The sequence below is a fragment of the Aptenodytes patagonicus genome, chromosome 6, assembly GCF_965638725.1.
Source record: "Aptenodytes patagonicus chromosome 6, bAptPat1.pri.cur, whole genome shotgun sequence".
Taxonomy (NCBI): domain Eukaryota; kingdom Metazoa; phylum Chordata; class Aves; order Sphenisciformes; family Spheniscidae; genus Aptenodytes; species Aptenodytes patagonicus.
In genome coordinates, this window is record NC_134954.1 from 14,735,770 (window position 1) to 14,748,208 (window position 12,439).

The window sequence follows — 12,439 nt, forward strand, 5'->3', positions numbered from 1 at the left end:
AATTTCATTCAGTCTTCATTCTAGTCTTTGCTGGAGATTCGTATGATTGCATCCACTGAACAAACTACTCTTCTTGCCCAGGCTTCTTTCAGCTTTAGATGTCCTGAATATGCAATCTACCAACTGGAATACAGGTACCTCGGGGGTTTAGCAGAAAAAAAAAAAAAGCTAAATCATTGAGGTCAGAGAGTGCCGAGACCAGCAGTAGGGTTATAGAACAGATTGACATGTAGGAACAATAAAAATTCTGATTCCGCTTTCCTTAATTAGCCAAGTAACAGGGGATCAGGTACCAAAATCATAACTACAAATACATAAATGTCATGAAAACACACCAAAGCTGGAACAAAAATATTTTAATGTTATCTGATCAGAAATTCCATTTTTAGAAATACAACAAATACAAATGTCACCATTATTTTGTAAACATCTTCCCTCAAATCCTTTGAAATGTCAGTGCAGATTTTAAATACAGTTTCACAAAGAAAACAATGTAGAAAAAGAACAAATAGTCACAAAGCATTTGAGAAAAATCCTGAAATGAATTGAAAAAGGACATGACTTTATGATAAAAATACATCTGGAGGAATTGCATTTTTGGTTTGTTTAACAATCCTCAAATTTTCCTAGCAGGAAAGCTGGATGGGCACTCCCTGTACCATCCCTCATTATTTTCAATTATGAGTTTGTTTGCCATTAGGTAATAGATGTGAAGTTAATTTGACTTTGTTATAAACAGCCAGTGGGAGTTCTGAAAAAGGTGTATTAAATACCAGGAGGAAAACGAGCGAGATGATATAAAATGGAGCCTGATCCTGCTAACCCTGCTCCTCCAAGCAATCCCCTTTCTTTTCTACTTACTGTACAGTGTAAGAGCTTCAGGATTAAGTCAGATCCTAGGACCATAATTCCATTTATTTGGAGAGGCAAACGTGCTTTTTGCTTAAAATAAATGTTTTCATTCAAAAGGAGGTTCTCAAGTCTGAAAGCGCATTAGATTCATGTTTAGAAGAAACTTTGTGCACAGTTTCACACAGACCAGGGGACTGTGCAGAGCTGTAGGGATGGGGTGGATCTCGGCAACTCCAGCACCCAGAGCAGCCCCAGAGCCGCCCTCCCCAGCCCCGGTCACCATGTGTCCGGCAGCCGGATGAGCAAACACCCACCGCGCTTATGTGCCCAGATGCACATGACACACGTGGATGCAGTGCTGCCAGAGACCCTTTGGACGTTCAACACCTGCAGGAACTCCAGGGCCACTGATGCCTCCCACTGCCGTGCAGCACCCTGAGAGTCCGGCCGGGCCCCACACAGCCCCTTCGCCACCAAAGTCGCTTCTGCTCCAAGTCGGCAGTGGGAAAAGAGCCCCCGGAATTTCAGTATCGCATCCCCGTCACGAGGCTGGTGGGGTGCTGACAGCGCTGCAATGCGTTATGCTTGCTTGGGTTGGGAAAGAGCAGCTCATGAAGTAAGCAGCAGGCACCACACAAAAACAGTCTGCCATACACTTAAAGTTTATGTTAAGTCATCCATCGTTGACACTTCCACTTGAAAACAAGCATGCCAGCAACAGTACATGCATACACACGTGTGTGCACACAGATACACACAGAGTTTGCTGTTTAATTTTATACAGGTTTTTTTTTCCTCTTGAATTATCTCCTGTAGATAGAAAAGCCAGAACAGAATGTAATTTACTGTTCACAACATTTTTCATACAGTATTACACAAGTTACCAACAAAAAAAATCATAGCAGTCTGTAACCCCTTTTTTACCTGTATTAGTAAACAGCTAATTCTGAACATACTTTTTTTTGCTTGCAAGCCTCAGGTCTGAGTTTTGTTACATTTAAAAAATTGCATCAGAAATTTAATTTCTCTGCAACAAACAGTCAAATCATCCTTTAAGAGTCATTCTTAATTAAATAGCAACATATATAGTTCCCTCCAAAGGCCTAAAAATACCCTGCTCTAATTAGCCTTTTTGTTTTTACATTTCAACCAGCCCAGGACTGCTGCAAAATAAGTAAGTCAGCAGTTGTCATCCTTTCACAAATAATATACTTTCTAAAAGGAGAGTTTTTATAATAGTTTGGATTCAGCTAATAGATTAATATCATTGATTCATGCATGCTTTTTTAAAGGAAAGTGGGTTGAGTCATTAAATAACGCAACATAAGTCATTTTTTACCCCCCAATTATTAGACCGCTTTTCTTAAAAGAGCACAAAGGCATATTTTGCCCAAGTTCAATACGAACCAATTAATTTCCCCCAATTTCAGTTGGTTAGATATGAAAATCTCAGGACTTACTCGGCTTTTTTCAGTGTCTCAAGTGTAAGAAGGGAGCCAGGTTACTTATGTTTACCTCTGTCAAACAACACTTAGAATATAGCCCTTCTAGCAGAACACTATGAGAATATAAAAGCAGTAACTGATTCCTAGGAAATTCATAGAATCAGAGAATCGTTAAGGTTGGAAAAGGCCTCTAAGATCATCGAGTCCAACCATCAACCCAACACCACCATGCCCACTAAACCATGTCCCTAAGAAAAACATAAAACATTTTGATCATTTTCAGTGGTTTTTTCATCATTTTCAGAACGTTTCATAAAACATTCTTTTCTAATGATTCAAGGTATTTTTGTGGAGGCAGATTATTTACTATTTTTAGCTTTTCCCACTGTCTAGCTTGTCTAATTGCTCCTTGCGTGAGTGCTCTGGCCCGGGGGTAATTTTGCAGCTCTAATTGCAAAGGAACGGATTACATGGCTTTGCTGGTGCTGGAGATGAGGCTCAAACCCTCAGAAAAAACTCCCTCCCCTGATTTCATACCTACCCAGCACATTCACTCAATTTGCTGGTCTCATCTATAACTTCAAATGTTTTGCTGACAACATGATCACAGGTAGGTAACTGCTGTATGTTGTCTACTATCAGAGGAGCAGGTCCATCCAAAAAGTGCTCCGCTTTTGATAATTACTGTGTGATATATAACATTATTTCACATGGAAGGCACAAAGACCAGTGCTGGAGTTTTCCAATTGACAGTTCTCCGCTACAGACCCATCTGCTTATAAAGGCACGCGGCGATCACCAGATGTGTTACCTTCGCCATTTTCTTTGAGAAGTCATGGACAGATTCCCATAAAGCCCTTCTCGTTGCAACTCTAGCTGGAAATCCTGGAAACAGCAAGTAGTAGTGAGATCAGGCTCCGTGCTGGAAATGGGCACTGACTGCAGAATTTTGGTTATAAAGATATCTACCTACCTACCTACCTACCCACTTATCTAAGCTCGGGGAAGGAAACTCAAAATGCCAAATTACTTTGACTTTGTCAAAAACGCCAAAATGCCACAATCACAACTCAGTGGCGGGCTACCTAAACTTCACTACTTAAACTTTCAGAAAATGAGAAAACCATTTTGTGCCCAGGTTTAGTTAACACCATTTCGTGGATGCACACAAGGGCTCTTCGGGACGTTTTTACTTCAACCCACGGGGTAACTTTACCAAGCAGCAGTCTGGCAGAAGCACCTCTCATTTCAGAGCTTAAGACTGGCAGCTCACAGCACAGCTCCCCAGGAGGTCAGGGGAGGAGAAAGACAGACGGATCTCCTGCAGGAAAGTGGAAAACCTCCAATCTGAGCCTTTGTCTTGTCTACATAGACAGCACTTGCAGTTTGGCCCAAGCCTGAATTTGCCATTTAAGTAGCCCTTGTCTATACAAATGTTAGGAGACAGTCCAAGCACCGTCACAGCCTGGCACATCACTGTGAAAAAGCAGTCACTGTCATCTCCTGCACGGCTACAGCGGTCCTTCAGAGCAGCATCTATCTGAAAATAATTTCATTTTCTTGTGACAATACAAACTTTAGCACGAAGGTCTGGTCTATGAGAACAGTTGTGCAACACACAATAATTTCAATTCCTGGTCTGAAATGTTATACAGGCAGTTGTAGGGTCCAAGGCTGAGATCCTAAAGCACCAACGTACTCACAGCTATGCAAGTTATTAGGAACTACTGACTTCTCAACACATGCAACATCTTACATTATACTTAGCAGATTCTATTTAAATTCACATGCCTATAAGCAGTTTCCAATACAGGGCAACAGGGAAATATTATCCTCATATAAATATTTACAGGAACTTGTGAAAAAAACAGTAGAAATCAAGCCAAATAATTTTTCAGCTATTATTGATTTGAGGTTTGTTTGGGGTTTTTTGCCTCTTGGGAGATACAAGTTTCTAAATATTCCACCAGGCTCTAAATCAGTAACAACATTTGAGACGCTCTGTCCCTCCTGCATGCTTCAGATACGCATGGGTTTGCTCCACGTCTCGTGCTTGCTCTGCAGCCCATGTGATGCTTTGTTTACTCACTGCACAAGCAGATACGTGCAACAGCCATTCCCCAGCAGAACGACTTGCCTTCGAGTCCACCGCTTTCTTATGCCGGAGCCTGCAAACGTTGGGTGGCCAATGTGTTCCCCTCCTCCCCATTCAACTACCCTCTGTGTTTTGGGTTCAAAGTGAAGCTATCCCAGACTCGGGGACTTTTAGAGAGCAGGACTTGGGAAACGCAGGGAGAGACACGGAGGGCACGAGCGTATTATCAGAAAGAATTTGAGTGCTCCCAGCAGCCCAGCAGCAAATTAGAAAGTTTGGCTCCCAAGAATGAGTTGTGTTGTTTGTTCCTGCATACTGCAGCTGCTCGTCCCTCTCCCTCCCCACCCCCCCCTTTGGGTGGTTTATTACACACAAGCTACTAATGAATGGGAGCCGCTGTTTTACAGTACACCACACTTACAGGACTTATCTCTAGGCCTACCACAGATTTGACTGATCAACAGCAGGGCACCACCATCATAATTCTTCCTAGAAACAGGAGGATAAAAAGGGGTTTGTTGGAGGTTGGCTGTGTCTGCAGAGAATCCTGCCTGCAGGGCCTGCTGATGCCATCGCTAGCTGCTATGGTCTTTGGCCTAATAAGGTACAGAAACAAAGATTGTTCACTTGTTCAAGAATACTAAAGTACCCAAGTGACGGAAAGTGGAGGCAGCAGGGCACACATCCAAGTGGGATTAAGGCCACAAGTGCAACGTTACAGGGCTGACTGGGTGGCAGGGGGAATATCTGCCTCTGAAAAAAAATCCAGTTCAAACATAATTTATAACATGTCACTCACAGTCAGAGGTGGCTGTCATTAAGAGTTAAATGTTGCATTGTGTTCAACTTATTCCGATAAGAATTCTCTAAGCTGCTTATATGTTATCATAACTCATGAGTAACCAGAGCGTGGGCATGGGGAGGGGGGAGAGGCTCTCTGGGGCAGGATGGGACCCAGGCTGGGAAGCAGAAACACTGGAGCAGAGCTGGACCGCTGGTACTTGGCGCTGCGTGCCTACAGTCTGCACTCTCCAAGGACCCCACAGTGAGTCTTCAAGCGTACCAAGCCCGTAATACTTGTCAAGGTCCGGACTCTACTTCTACAGATGCACTTTTTTTACTATCGTGCCCTTCTCCCAGCTAGGGAGCCAGGCAGTAACACCGAGATCATGTAAAATGGTGCAGCTGGACAAAAGGGAACAACCAGAGAAGGTCTAGGGAAAAAGTGACCAGTGTTGTAGCCGAGTAAGAAGCCCTTAAGTTAACATTGTTCACTGGAGATGGGACTGGGAACCCAATGGAAGAGCAGGGAAACAGCTTCCTTGGGGACAATATTAAATGCCACTGACTGGCTTGGCAGTTTTGAAGCAGTAGGATTGTTTCCTCTGGCTTCGGGAAACCCAGCAACAGACGCCTCTGAAGTTCAAGAAGACAGATCAGGCCCAATCCCACTAAACTTTACAGTCTTATTAGGGAAATTTTTCCCTACAGTTTTCCCCCTACCTCGTTTTGGAATAAGGAGAATCAACAGTCACAGGAGCCTGTCCATTTTCACAGGTCTTTCAATAGCAGCACAGCTCACTTAGCGCAAATATCCAGTGTAATACCCAGTTAGGAGTGTTTCTCTGGTGCAACTCCTTCAGAAAGCAGCAGTTTGTTTACTCGCTGGCTTGGGCTGCCCGGATCACGTTACACCTGCTGGGGCTGCTAGTAATGTGGGAGGTTGATTTTAAACTGGCACTGTTGCTTTTATAAAGCCTTTAATGTCATAGGCTCTGGCTATGTTCAAGATCTCACCCATCAAGCCAAGGCTTAAGGGAATTTGGGCTGAGATATCCCAGTCTCCCATTCCCCTGTCACTCAAGTCAACGACCACAACTTTGCTGCGGTAGGTGTGGGGGAAATGTTTCAGTACCTGCTCTCCGTGCTGAAACAGCCACCCCCACCTTTACACAGTTACTGATATAACCTTTTCTTGGCCTTTCCAACCGCATTTCTTAGTTACACTCTTACACCGGGGTCTTGCGGTGTACCTGGCCCCGAGTGCCCTGCCAGATGCCAGAGGATGAGCTACAAACATGAGGGTACAGTGAGTCAGGAAGGCAATATCATTCACTAACAGCCCCGGAGGGGCAGTGAGCAGTTTCCGCACGGCTTTGCCCTGGGTGGGAACAAGACAGAGGGCATCGGAGTATTGGTGATGGAAGGTCTTCAACAGTTTCCATGCCCTCAAAGCCTGGTTCCCCAGCCTGTTCTTGGTACCTCTCCATAGCTTTCAAATTTACTCCAGTCAAGGGAGAAAGAACTCCTGAATATGTTCCCTGCTTCCCTGAAGCATCATTTTGGCATGTTATCTGTGCCTCGTCTGGCACTACTTCGGAAACACTCTAGAAAGTACCCACCGAGCTGAATGCAAATGTCTTACCGGCTACCGCAACGCTGTCAAACAGGTTTGAATCCCGACGGGTTAATCACAGCGAGCTCTTGGTATCCAGAGGCCGCTGCTGACAGGATGCTGCAGGACACTCCAGGCAGGGGTGTGGAGGCTAAAGGGGCTGCACGTTGTGTGTGCAGTCACGACGTGATGCCGGAGTGCATTTAAGTCTCTGGCCTCTACATCTCTGTCTGAAATGTTACAGGCTTTCCGACAACCGGTAACCACAAAACTCTATCCTTGCAGAGAGCAGACAGTTCACTGTAGCCACCTCTCTCCACGGTGAACCGGCGGATGAGATGGGACCTGCATGCACACCCATTCCTCCCACCCAGCCACGGCAGCGTCTGGAGCACACCTACGTGTGGAGGTGAACACACAGAAATGTGTGTGTGCGTGTGTGCGCACGCGCGCCCCCATGGAGGGATTCATTTGCCTGTTGTGTAGCCTTAAAATTGTGCGTGCTTAGATACATTTGTCTGGATGCAAGTTATGGTAAACAATCACATTTTAACAAATAGAAGTTAAAACCAGACTGATTTACAGATCTCTGAAGACGTTTTACCCACCTCTGACTTCTGTTGGATAGCTGAGTAGAGATGGGTAGCAGATTCACTGTGCAGCTACAGCGATTGTAAAGGCTTGCAGAGGAACAATTAGTCCAGAATTTGCATTTTATAAAATTGAACCTTTTCTAAAACTTACGATACAGCTAATGACAAAGATTTCTTCAAATAAGTATTTCCCTCTGATCTTTGTCACATGGGGGTTGTAGCATCTTGCCAGTATGTGAGAACATGGAAATGTAAAAGACAATTTATCAGCAAAAATGAAACTTGCTGGTTTATCTTCACCATCTGTATGGAGTGTAAACAGAGAGAATAAATAAATAAAGACTGGAAAATGCATTTGTTTTAAATATATGTGAACAAAGGCTTTGACACGTTTGCCATATGTAATACTGTTTTTAAAACTTGATTTTAACCACCTGACACATTCAATTAAATATAGAAAACTCTCCGGGTTGTATTTGCATTCTGGAAGAGCAGTTACAAAAGAAAGTGTAAGTGCAGCAAATTATTCTGAAAATAAACTGATTTAAACAGAGAATGAGTTCTCCCTGAAACACTGCAGCACGACTGACTTTGTAGCGTTACTTGAAAAAGCTGCAAGTATCTTATTTTTCCCCATAAAACAGACCCACTTTGGGAAGGACAGACTGACAGTTTGGTCTACGCTCCAAGAAACCACAAGAAAAAAAGCGCTTGTAAGAGCACAACATTTTCAGTTAGGCCTCTTTTTTCTCCAATATTCAGTGAAATTCCGAATGCAGTTCACAGTCTTTAAAAAAAAAAAAAAAAAAGCAGCAATAAATGATGGAAGAAAACCGAATCCCTTTTCCAGGCAGTGACACTGCCACTTTAACAGTTTCCCACTGTACTTGAGGTTAGTTGCCAGAGAAGCCTTGTTCAGCCTATTTGGGGGCCCCATGAAATGCTGCAAGCGTTACTGAAATGAGCACTTGTCTTTTGTTGTGCTGCATGCTAGCACCATACAGTGCTGAGCTGATAAATCCACTTTTTCTAACACAAGCATTTTTCAAACAAAACTACCATGAGACTGATGAGTAATGCCAGCTTGCCAAAAAAAAAAAAAAACCCCACCCCCCACAACCGCTGCTGACACTGACAGCTGTTAAATTCACATATTCACAAAATGAGATGCGTTACATAACTGGAAACTACAAGAGCAACTCACCAGCGAGAGGAACTGCTAAGCAAGGCGTAACTGGGGCTCAGGAAGGAATAGATCACACATTTCGATGTGCGCTGGCCCACTAATGACCACGATAAAGCTGGGCGCTGCCTGGAGCACACAAGGGTTACCGGGCACTCGAGACCGTGCATCGCTGAGCTGTTTGTAGTTTGTTCAGGGGTTTTTTTTCAGCAAAGCGAGAATGCGTGTGGAAAAAAAAATACATCAGCGCTGCTATGTATGTTATGAACACAAGGGTAATTTAAAAGCCCAAATGTCGCTATATCAAGGCATGAAGCAGAAGCCTGGCTCTAAAAGGCTTATTGGCAAATCTTCAGCAGCTAAAAGACAGCAGTGGAGAAGGTGGAGAGCGTTAGGTAGAGTTAGGTTTGACAAAATCTAGGTAGCTTTTCACTTGCATCCAATCTTTCAGACATATAAAAGCACTTTGCGAAGTTGTTATTGTTATTATTCTTATTTTATGAACAACGAGCTGAGCTCTGGAGAAGGTCAGTAATCTGCCCAAGGCAGGGCAGGAAGGCAGCGGCAGAACGTCACCCGATCACCGGATCACCAGATCACCTGCCTTTATTTCAGTATCTATTTCCAGATTGGTTTGAAAAACTTTGACAAAAGCATCTGATTCTGGAAGAGCTGTGGGGCAGATGACGGAGGAAAGGCATCATTAAGGGCTTCTGAGAAATGACAGGCTGTGGAGCTGGTGTAACAGCGTAGAAGAAGGAGCAGTGCAGGGAAGATGGCAACGTCTGCAGAAGCTGCCAGACCCCCACGTGTTGCTGAGATTGCCAGAAATGGGGTTCTGAAGGGGGCTGAGCTGGAGATAAATCAAAGCAGAAAACAATGGATGTCTGTATGAATAGCAATAAAAAAAATCCTGTAATTAAGCCACCACTAACCTCACGCTAAATTTTATACATCCAAAATAATTTACACTTCCATTTTGTCTGCTCATGGCTGAATTCATTCTTGTTATATATTACGAGATTTTTTTTTTATAAAAAGGATTCAACCTGGTGGAAAAACAACACATAGAAGCTTTTTTATAAGCAAGTGTGCCTGTTCATCAAACACGAACTGAACATGAAATTACCAACTAAATGCATAAAGTTCCACGTGCTTTATCATGTTACCTGTAATAAACTAGGTTAATGCAAAATTAAGATGCACAGACAAATCAGAAAAAAAAAGAAACACAGAAATGAATGTTTTGAGAATGATGTCACCTAAGCCAGTGTGTAGGTACAGTCTGCTGCGTAGGAGAGCAGTGAAAGCATAAACAGAATATTAGATGTGCATTAAGCCACAAACTGAAATAGCTGTGAACAATGGCAAAGTCCGGTTGCTCTTGGAACCTTAATGTAAGGAAACATCCTTATAAAAGATGAGACAATAGCGGGTCTATAAATGACAGTCCCATAGGCAGGGAAGGATTAAGAACTTCCTATAGCTCCTAAAGTATCAACCTACATTGTAACCCTTCCACAAAGGCTGCCGTAAGCACTTTCTCTGACTTAGTCCACCCAGAATAGGGAAAAGCATCAGAATTAGTTTGACTTTTCCTCTGCATGCCAGCCACGCACACACTCAAAGCAGAGAGGAGAAGTAAAAGGAGAAGGAAATGCGGCGCTCGTTCAGGACCTTCTGCCAGCGCACCTGTAAGTCGCGGTGCTCGCTTGCCCTCTCTGCTTCCTCCAGAACACGCAGACCTTTGCCAGCCCTGATCCAGGCTGTGGCAACATGCCGCTTTCTAGAGCAGCACTTCTCAGTCTCTGCGGAGGGCTGGGAATGTGGGTTTTAGATACAAGCAAACACAAACGAGGCTGAGGCTTCAGTGTTCATTTATTACTTTTATTTTCTTCATTTTATTTTGAGGTGGGGTTTTTTGTTGTTTTTCTTTTGCTTGCTTGCCTGAGTAAGAAAGTGTGTTCATTTAACTGGGCATGTATTTAATTTGAAAACATTCTCAAAATACCTTCTAATGCCTCATGGACCACAGGCTGAGACGCATTCCTGTAAAGCAGACATCCTCAGAGCTTTCAGGCTAGTAGATCACTCTCAGTCCTCAGATTTTCTTGCAGACTGCCACACACTCTTCTCATCAAAATTTTAATTGAAGACTAAGAACATTATTATTTAATGCAGTTCCACAGACCACCTGCAGCAACCTTGCCAAGGCCTCATGGATTATCAGTGATCCATATAGGAGAGGCTGGGAACCACCAGTCCAGAGCCTTTGGTGATTCTGACCGTTCGTCTCTAACGCTGTATTAAGCCCGTTCATATACATCACTCTGTTAAAAGAGCCTGCACTTCAGAAAACATTCCAAGGAATCAAATGAATCTGAGTGAGCTTCACTGAGCTGAAGCGGATGAGGAAGATGAATAGTACCACTGCAGCTACTGCTAACATGCACCTCTAGGCACTCCACATCCCAGTTGTACTAGAGATGAACAACTGAAAAAGGTGAAGAGGTACAAAAGATGCAAGCCCAGGACCTGTTTCAAGTGATGTTTGTAGATTTGCAGTTGATTATAAATTCAACAGGATCTACAGAAATCAACACTAAAGAATTTGCAGCAAGTCCAAGCTCTTGAGATCCCCTTGTTGTTCCCTCTGCCGACGATTCCTCATTCCAAGCCTGAGGCTTTGGGGAAAGTTTGGGACAATTTTGGTCCAAAAGTTCCAGTGGAATAGTTGTATCATCTGTTTTAGAAGTGATCCCCTGTTTGTCAGGTAGAACTGGTGCACTGTATGCTCACGTTACAAAGGAGATATAAGTATTAAAAAAAAAAAAAAGCTGCTAAAAATTCTGCAGATGCTTTTGAAAATACTGAGGATTCACCTTCCAGCTGCTCACCATTCCTGTTTTTAAATATTTTTTCTGAAAAACCAAGCAAATGTGCTGGTCCTCACCGAGGGCTGTCAGCTATGTCTTGCCAAGCTTAGTCACACAAGGCACTCCCCTGAATAAACATGCTTGCTAATGTGAATAAATTGTTTTCAGCATAGTTCCGTTAAAAACCGACGACAACAACAAACTACGATTAGTATTCAGGGTGGAATTAAATAGAGTGTCGCCACTGATATCTGCGCGTGCATGTCTGGGCCCTAAATTATTTTAGGGCACAGTTCTGCCCCCCTTCTTTTTCCTAGTAATTAATTTCCTGCTCTTCAAATAATCCCACCGGAGCAGATTGCACCAACCCTACGAGAGGTAGGACCTTGGCCAATGGGCATCCATGGATTTTGGGGGACTTTCTGCAGAGCAAGGTGTTTCCACAATCAAAGGCTAGAGACTCTTGCTGTTGTAACCTATGGGACTCCTCAGCGGTACAGTGATATTTAGCATGTAGAGAGGCTCAGACACTCCTGAATAGTATTTAATAGCCCCGTCTCTGCACGGCCCCTCCAACCTCAGGGGAGCTGCTCAACGGGTAAGTGACTGGGAAGAAGGACATCAGAGCCAGGCCCTCTCCTGCAAGGCACAAGAAGTGTTTGGGCAAGATTCCCGCTGGGATAAGTTTGCATAATTCTTCTAAGGCTGGGAGCAAACATTAATGCAATTTTCTTCCTTCAGAGCAGTTTTAAAGTCACTTAAAGTCTGAGAGCATTTTCCACCTGGGAGACTGGACTTTGCTCCTCGGTGTAGTTCCACTTACTCATCTGATGACTACCGATTACTCGTGAGCACTGCATGCGGAGCTGAGGTTCTGTAGAAGCGGGAACAAAATACAAGAGCAAATCCACTTGCTCGGAAGGGCAAGTTTCTAGATTTGATAACAAAATCAGACCTCTGCAGCAGCTTCTCCCTCTCCCACACAGTTTGTTGCTTAAAA

At 43.7% G+C, this 12,439-nt stretch overlaps 1 long non-coding RNA gene across 3 annotated transcripts in view; it reads right to left on the reverse strand.

Moving 5' to 3' along the window:
* Nucleotides 1–339: 339 nt before the first annotated feature.
* The window catches only part of LOC143161880 (uncharacterized), a 304,778-nt gene continuing 292,678 nt past the window's right edge, over nucleotides 340–12,439 (reverse strand). For 2 of the 3 annotated variants that reach the window (XR_012995609.1, XR_012995611.1), the window contains 3 exons: nucleotides 8,585–9,416; nucleotides 7,396–7,683; nucleotides 340–3,182 (listed from right to left, as the gene is read on the reverse strand). This is a non-coding gene — a long non-coding RNA (uncharacterized LOC143161880). The remainder of the gene's footprint in view (nucleotides 3,183–7,395; nucleotides 7,684–8,584; nucleotides 9,417–12,439) is intronic. The other variant, XR_012995610.1, reaches the window with a different exon arrangement.